This window comes from Nelumbo nucifera, chromosome 1 (genome assembly GCF_055504915.1).
Source record: "Nelumbo nucifera cultivar China Antique chromosome 1, China Antique-T2T, whole genome shotgun sequence".
In the NCBI taxonomy this organism is placed as follows: domain Eukaryota; kingdom Viridiplantae; phylum Streptophyta; class Magnoliopsida; order Proteales; family Nelumbonaceae; genus Nelumbo; species Nelumbo nucifera.
In genome coordinates, this window is record NC_142649.1 from 36,779,312 (window position 1) to 36,785,793 (window position 6,482).

A 6,482-nucleotide genomic window follows, 5' to 3' on the forward strand; every position below is an offset into this window, starting at 1 on the left:
TTCGGACTTCGTGGGTGACAGCAAGTCGAGAGGCCGGAGGAGTTGGACCATTAGGCTAGAAGCCGAGCGAAGTGAGGACTCCGTAAGGGTGAATTTGTTTGAATAATTATGAAGAGTAATTATCAAAAGAGGGCAATTTAGGGATTTAGAATTCTTGTAACAGAAAAATAAGAATCTGTTTCGATGATAACTGACGGAACGTTAATGGAGGGGTCTTTGTGTAACTGCTAAAGGTAGAAGGGTCCTGGTGGTCATTGTCACTGACCCCGGGGGGCCTTTGACCGAGGAACGGAGGAAGTCTTTCAACTTCTCAGCTAGTAGGACGAACGAAGTCTGTCGTCTCCTCTTTCCTTGTTGTCTTCTGCTTCTTTGTTTCTTTCATATTTCAATAGGCATTTCTCTTTTGGAAAGCATGCAATTTTGAGCTCTTCTATTTAATGGCGTCAACGATCTTATCCTGAAGGAGTTCCTGATGTAAAGAACTTCGTGAATTTGTTAGTGATATAATTTTGTGTTTTTATCTGTCAAAAAAAACGATCTTTCACTGTCGGTGGATTTTTGATCGAGAATATTAAAGGTAAACTCTTGTTCATCATTATTAATGCCTGCTGGACTTCTGGTATTTGAATTTTATCAGGGGCTTGAATTTTGTTTGTTTTCTTTTTCTGCTTTTTTCATCGAGTAAAGAATCTGACTGGAGAAATCTGTTAGGCTTGCGTTAACTTCATTATCCGTACACTTATTCTGGAATATGCTGTTTTCTTTTAGTATCTTTTGACAGATAGGGAGAGGAATTTGTTGGGTTTTCGTTGATTTTTGAAATCTATTGTTCTTGGAGAAAAACGAATCTGTCGTGAGTATTTTGGGATTTTTTTTTTCGCTTTTGAGGTTTTGTATTTGTATGAACCCTAGACAAAAAAGTTGGAAGTTATTCCTGATTTTGAGTATGTATTATTTGAAGGTCTTTGATATCGTTGCAGATGAATTAATTGAATTCTTTTTGACGTCTATGTCACTGCTTGAAAACTCTATCAGGTTTATCTTTTTCTACCCTAAAACATGCCAGAAATTTTGAAACAGGGATTGGTTGTTGGGCGTCATTCTTGAGGATTTGGTATCAATTCCATGATTGTTTCTGATGATGATTCCAAGGTCTCTTCGTGAGCAGCAGTCAATTTAGATTGCCGAAGTTTGTTTTGGGGAGATAAGTTGGTTTTAAAATTCAATGAGTTCTATTCAGAAAACTGTTTATTACTTCTGTGTGGCCAAGGGAAACCGAATACTCTATTCCTACAGTTGTGGTGACCGTGAGATCGACTGTTTAGCTGCTCTGTGTTTGGATAGAACTCCTCCCTTCCACTCTAGGTATTTTCAGACCATGGCTAAAAGGACATTTGGGTTCTTGATGGAGGATGAACATGTTTACTTTACAATAGTGGATGAGGGTCTCAAGAATTCAGGTGCTCTTCAGTTCTTAGAACACATCAGGGATGAGTTTAAGAAGGTTGCAAGGAAGGGTTCAAGGAGTAGTTTTTCTGGTTTGAACTCTGTCTGCCTACAAGAACAGCTTGTGCCAGTTATCCATCGCTTGATATCCTCATTGGAGCATGTTTCTCAATCAAAACCATTGAAGCATGTATCTCAATGTGATGGTGGATGGATTTCTGAGGTTCTCCCATCCCATCATCATCTTAGCATTCCACCTTCTCCAGGATGCAGTGGTAATACCCAAATTGAAATTGCCACTCATAAGGCCCCCCTGCTTGGGAAGTCTAGCAAGCAAGAGAGGAAAATGAAGGATCGTGTAGTCGACATTCGAGACAACTGTCCTGAGGAGCACCGGAGGTCAATGGATAGGGGAATTAAGGGTAGTATGACAACCACTGAATCTACTCATCAAGGCAAGGCGGTCTCTGCAATCTCGTTGCAGAAGAATTCAAGCTCAATGAGAATTAGAACAGGTCCACAGCATCCTGAAAGGCGGTGGTGCCGCAAAGTCTTGATTGTAATTGTGGTTGATGCAGTTGTATGCTTTGTTTTATTCATCGTTTGGTTAAGCATTTGTGGTGGTTTCCGTTGCATTTCCAAGTGAGAGCTCTCTTAAACTTGGGTTCCTATTCGATCATGAAATTGGAACTGCTACAGCCAGAATGTATTTATCAAATAGCTTCAGATTTCTGTGAAGAAATGAATCATCAATCTTTCAGTGGATTTCTTATAAAAGTGATGGAAATGCTTATATTTGAGGTATGAACTTCAACCCAATAGCTAGGTGTTAACATTCTTGTAACTTTCTTTGTATAGTTATCCCATGGATTCAGTGCATATAAATTTTGAGATGAAAATCATGGTTTTGTGCCTATAATGCTATGCAATTGCTATGAAATTCGGTGTTCTTTTTTCCCTTGGTTTTGACATTTTACAATTTTGAGCTATTCATCGGAAATCTATTTATGGATCTTCATGAGTTTCAGTACAAAGAAGTAAGTCCTCACCAAAATAGACAATAAGAGCAATGAAAATAATAATTCGAATTACGCAAAGACGCTGATTTAGCAAAGAGTTAAGGATCAAAGTACAAGTATCGGGTATCGTATTCGACAAGTTGGATACGGATATGGATACGAATACGTTTTGGAAATGCATGGATATGAACAAAAATATAGAAACACTTGGATACAGTAGGGAAATGCATACAAATCACAGAGAAATGCATGCTTCAATAGGTTATATGAATAGAAACATTACAATAAACAATACCGGGACTCTAGAACATTCATACATCATACAATGATTATCACTCTTTCAATTTTTACAATTATAATTTTTAATTTTTACTATTTTTTTGGAATAATTATTAATTTAGTATTTTTATATAAATAAAAACTCTTTTTTAAATAATAAACATGTTTTCATTTTTAACATATAATGCTTTTATTTTACATATAATTGTAAAATAAAACATATAAATCATTTAAGGTAGATAAAATAAATTATTTATATTTTTCAGTTTTTATTAATTTTTTTGGGGAAATTATATCTTAAATTATTTACTTCAATTTTTATAATTATACTTTCTGTTTTTCATTAATTTTGTTGGGAAATTTTATTTATTTATTTAGTACTTTTATATAGTAACTCTATTTTTTCAAATAATAACTATGTTTTCATTTTTTTAACATATAATTATGTGTAAAATAAAATATATAAATCGTCTAAGGTAGATGAAATATTTTTATAATTTTTAGTTTTTATTAATTTTTTTTAGAAAATTTAAATATTAAATTATTTATTTCAGTTTTTATAATTGTATTTTTTAATTTTTATTAAAGATGAAAAATAATCCAAATGTAATCAATACACAATTTTGTCAAACTAGGCATGGATATGCCTCTGTATCGATATGCATATCAGATCGTATCCATCAATATTCGATACAACATGATACAGCCCAATACGGAGGCATATCGTGCCGATACACATGACTCATGGGATATATATCTAGTTGTCATGTATCATGTATCCATGATATGATACGCTCGTATCGATATTTTAATGCTTGCAAAGAATATTTCGAATTGCCGATCATCTCGCAAGATGGCAAAAAAGAACAAAGAACTATTCCACGAGACAAGGAAGCATTTGCGACCTGCCTCACGAAGCAACATAAGGCGAGATCTGCGAATCATTTCACTGGATCATAATCTGTCCTGCGAGTACAATTTAGCGAGTCACTATGCCAAGGATGCATTGCAAGGTAAAACACACCACAAACCGTCGTGCAAGGAGACATGAGACCAAATTCCGTCACCGAATCATGATACGTCTCGTAACAATCGTCTCACTAATAACCAAATCGTGCCCCGCGAGGAACCACTCCGTGAAAATACTCCTCGTGTGGATAAAATGACATGCCTCATGGAGCACGAGACAAAGTAGACAAAAAAAAGAGTACGATAAAGATGGTCGTCATATGTGGGGCTGATGCCCCAGGGAAACCGTGACTAGTTAGTCTCGTATCGACATGTGTTCGCTTCTTGATAAGGTCTGAGAATGTATTCTAACCACTAAGGATTATGATATCGATATGATACTCTTGAAATGGGGCATATCGTATTTGTATCTATGGTCATGGATATGGGATATGCCATGAGCCCATGACTAGATATGTATTCCATGAGTTGTGTATCAGTACGATATGTCTTTCTACCTGGTTGTATCATACTATGTCGATGGATATGATCTGATATGCATTGGTATGAAGACATATATGTGCCTAGTTTGACAAAATTATTGATTACATTTGGATCATTTTTCATTTTTAATAAAAATTAAAAAATATAATTATAAAAACTGAAATAATTAATTTAATATTTAAATATTTTTAATAGTGTATTTAGGAAATGCACCCGGCCTACCGGATAGGGATAGAGAATGTTGAGCTCGAGACATTTATCCAACTATGGAAGTGTGTTGAAAGGACCGCAAGGACCGTCACTGCACCTAGGTCATAGCAGGCCAGCCTTAGGTTGACATACCAACGACAAGAAACATACACCGTTGATCGCAAGCCACGGAATACCATAGGACTTGGTCGCGCCCCATACTTTCAGCCTGATAACCAAGGACAACTGGTTGGTGGTTCGCTACCACCCCCTCTGCCATTTGGTTGTAACAAGAACGAAGTGATCATGATCATGAACAAGCTAGTGGAGTATTAGGTCATCAACCTGCCCCCGATGCTCACTAGTGTGAACCCTGAGAAAGACTGAAACGAACCAAGATGGTGTGATTACCACTAGTCACCGCACCACAACTTCATGGATTGCTTCACCCTACGACGCTTGTTTGTCCAAAAGGTCAAGTTGAACGACTTCGGAAGCCTACACAGGTCGATACCAACCCCTTACCAACACACCAACAAGGAGGGAGCATGAATATGGTGAGTGCAATGAACTGTAACAGCATCGCTACAGACATGTTGGCATGATGGTTCGAGCAAAGTAAAGAACATCAACACTTCTTCAGCAAGCAGGGATCAAGTGGCGTGACACGGAGGATCGTTATATGAGCACTAGTCGAGGCGTTCAAACGACCCTTGGAACCTCATCGCATGAGCAACCTGAACGTTGAGTTTATGGTAGAGGGCAAGCTGGCCAGTGACCCCCTAGCATAATCGACCCCTGTACATAACAACAAAGATAGGAGGCTACGAGATGACGCGATCATTGGTGGACCAGGGAAGTTCCATAAAGCTAATATCTACTTACACCCTAAAACTGATGAAGATAGAAGAAGAGGATAGTAATAACCTACCCATGGAAGTCATGAACTTCAATGGGAAGGTATCCGCCACCAAGGGATCCCTCATGCATCTTCTCGCCATCAGCACGTTCCTCATAGAGTAGGAGTTTCAAATAATCTCAGGACAGACAATCTACCATGCCCTTCTTAGGCGACCACTGATGCACGCCTTGGCACTAGTGCCATCCACTTACCACCAGTGCATTAAGGCAAAATGCAAAAGAAGAAGGGTCTAGATCCCAGCCACTAGTCTTGTTCGATAGGTCAGAAACGCACCTACAAGACGCGATCTACTACGTTGACCTGGTTGAGGATGGTGAGACAAGTGGCAAAGGTTGAAGGGGGGGGACTCCGAAGAGGCAAAGGCCAGCACATCAACTACGAAAAGGAGGAAACATCAATGAGGTGACCGAATGACAGATAGGGAAGGAAGAGTTAATACACGACTGTGGAAAAGGATAAGGAGGATGAGGTCCCCATTGCAAAGAAAGTGACGTCGGAGGTATGAGATTTTTTTTAGAATGAATTATCATAACTGATGTTACAAATAGAATGCATGGAGCATAATGAAATCTTTCCTTTTTGATAAATATTTTTGCTCAAAAAAATATAGCTGAACTCATGGTGCCCTCATCACAACTCCATAATGAACAAAACAATGTGGGTGATATCGCGATTCTCTCATCGCATCCAGAAAATGTAGCATTCTAAACACAACTAGCAATGAACAAGGTACATAACCCATCACATAATAAAACTAAGATGTCAAAGGACAAAAAGTGATAATGAGAGAATACTTAACAAGAGGGACCTAGAGATGTTATCGAATACTACGATGAGGTCCATTCACCACCTAAACACTTGCAAGATTCTAATGATGTGATGGAAGAACCGTTGGAGGAAATCAACCTAGCCGCACAACAAACAGATAAAAGACCCCTATACATCTCCACTAGGCTGCATCATGATGATAGGACAAAATTGATCAAACTACTTAAAGGTACATTTCCCCTCTCTTTTGTTGAATTAGATACTCAACTAGGCACCACACTCACTTCTTCCATCAGAGAGAGTGCATCCCTGATCATTACCTTTGTCCGACAAAGGGTCTGATCCTGTCACTATGATCACCCACTCAGATGAATTCTCAGACTGTCCCAACATACCCAAGCTTTGAC

General features: G+C 38.2%; 1 pseudogene across 2 annotated transcripts; it reads left to right on the forward strand.

Annotated features, from left to right (window-relative positions):
* Window positions 1-322: 322 nt before the first annotated feature.
* On the forward strand, window positions 323-2,403 carry LOC104608297 (phytolongin Phyl1.1 pseudogene; annotated as a pseudogene). 2 transcript variants are annotated; one of them, XR_016085761.1, is made up of 2 exons: window positions 323-577; window positions 1,036-2,403. The product of XR_016085761.1 is annotated as a phytolongin Phyl1.1 pseudogene, transcript variant X1 (transcript). The 2 variants fall into 2 exon arrangements; XR_016085762.1 differs by having other exon boundaries at window positions 1,081-2,403.
* Window positions 2,404-6,482: the final 4,079 nt, after the last annotated feature.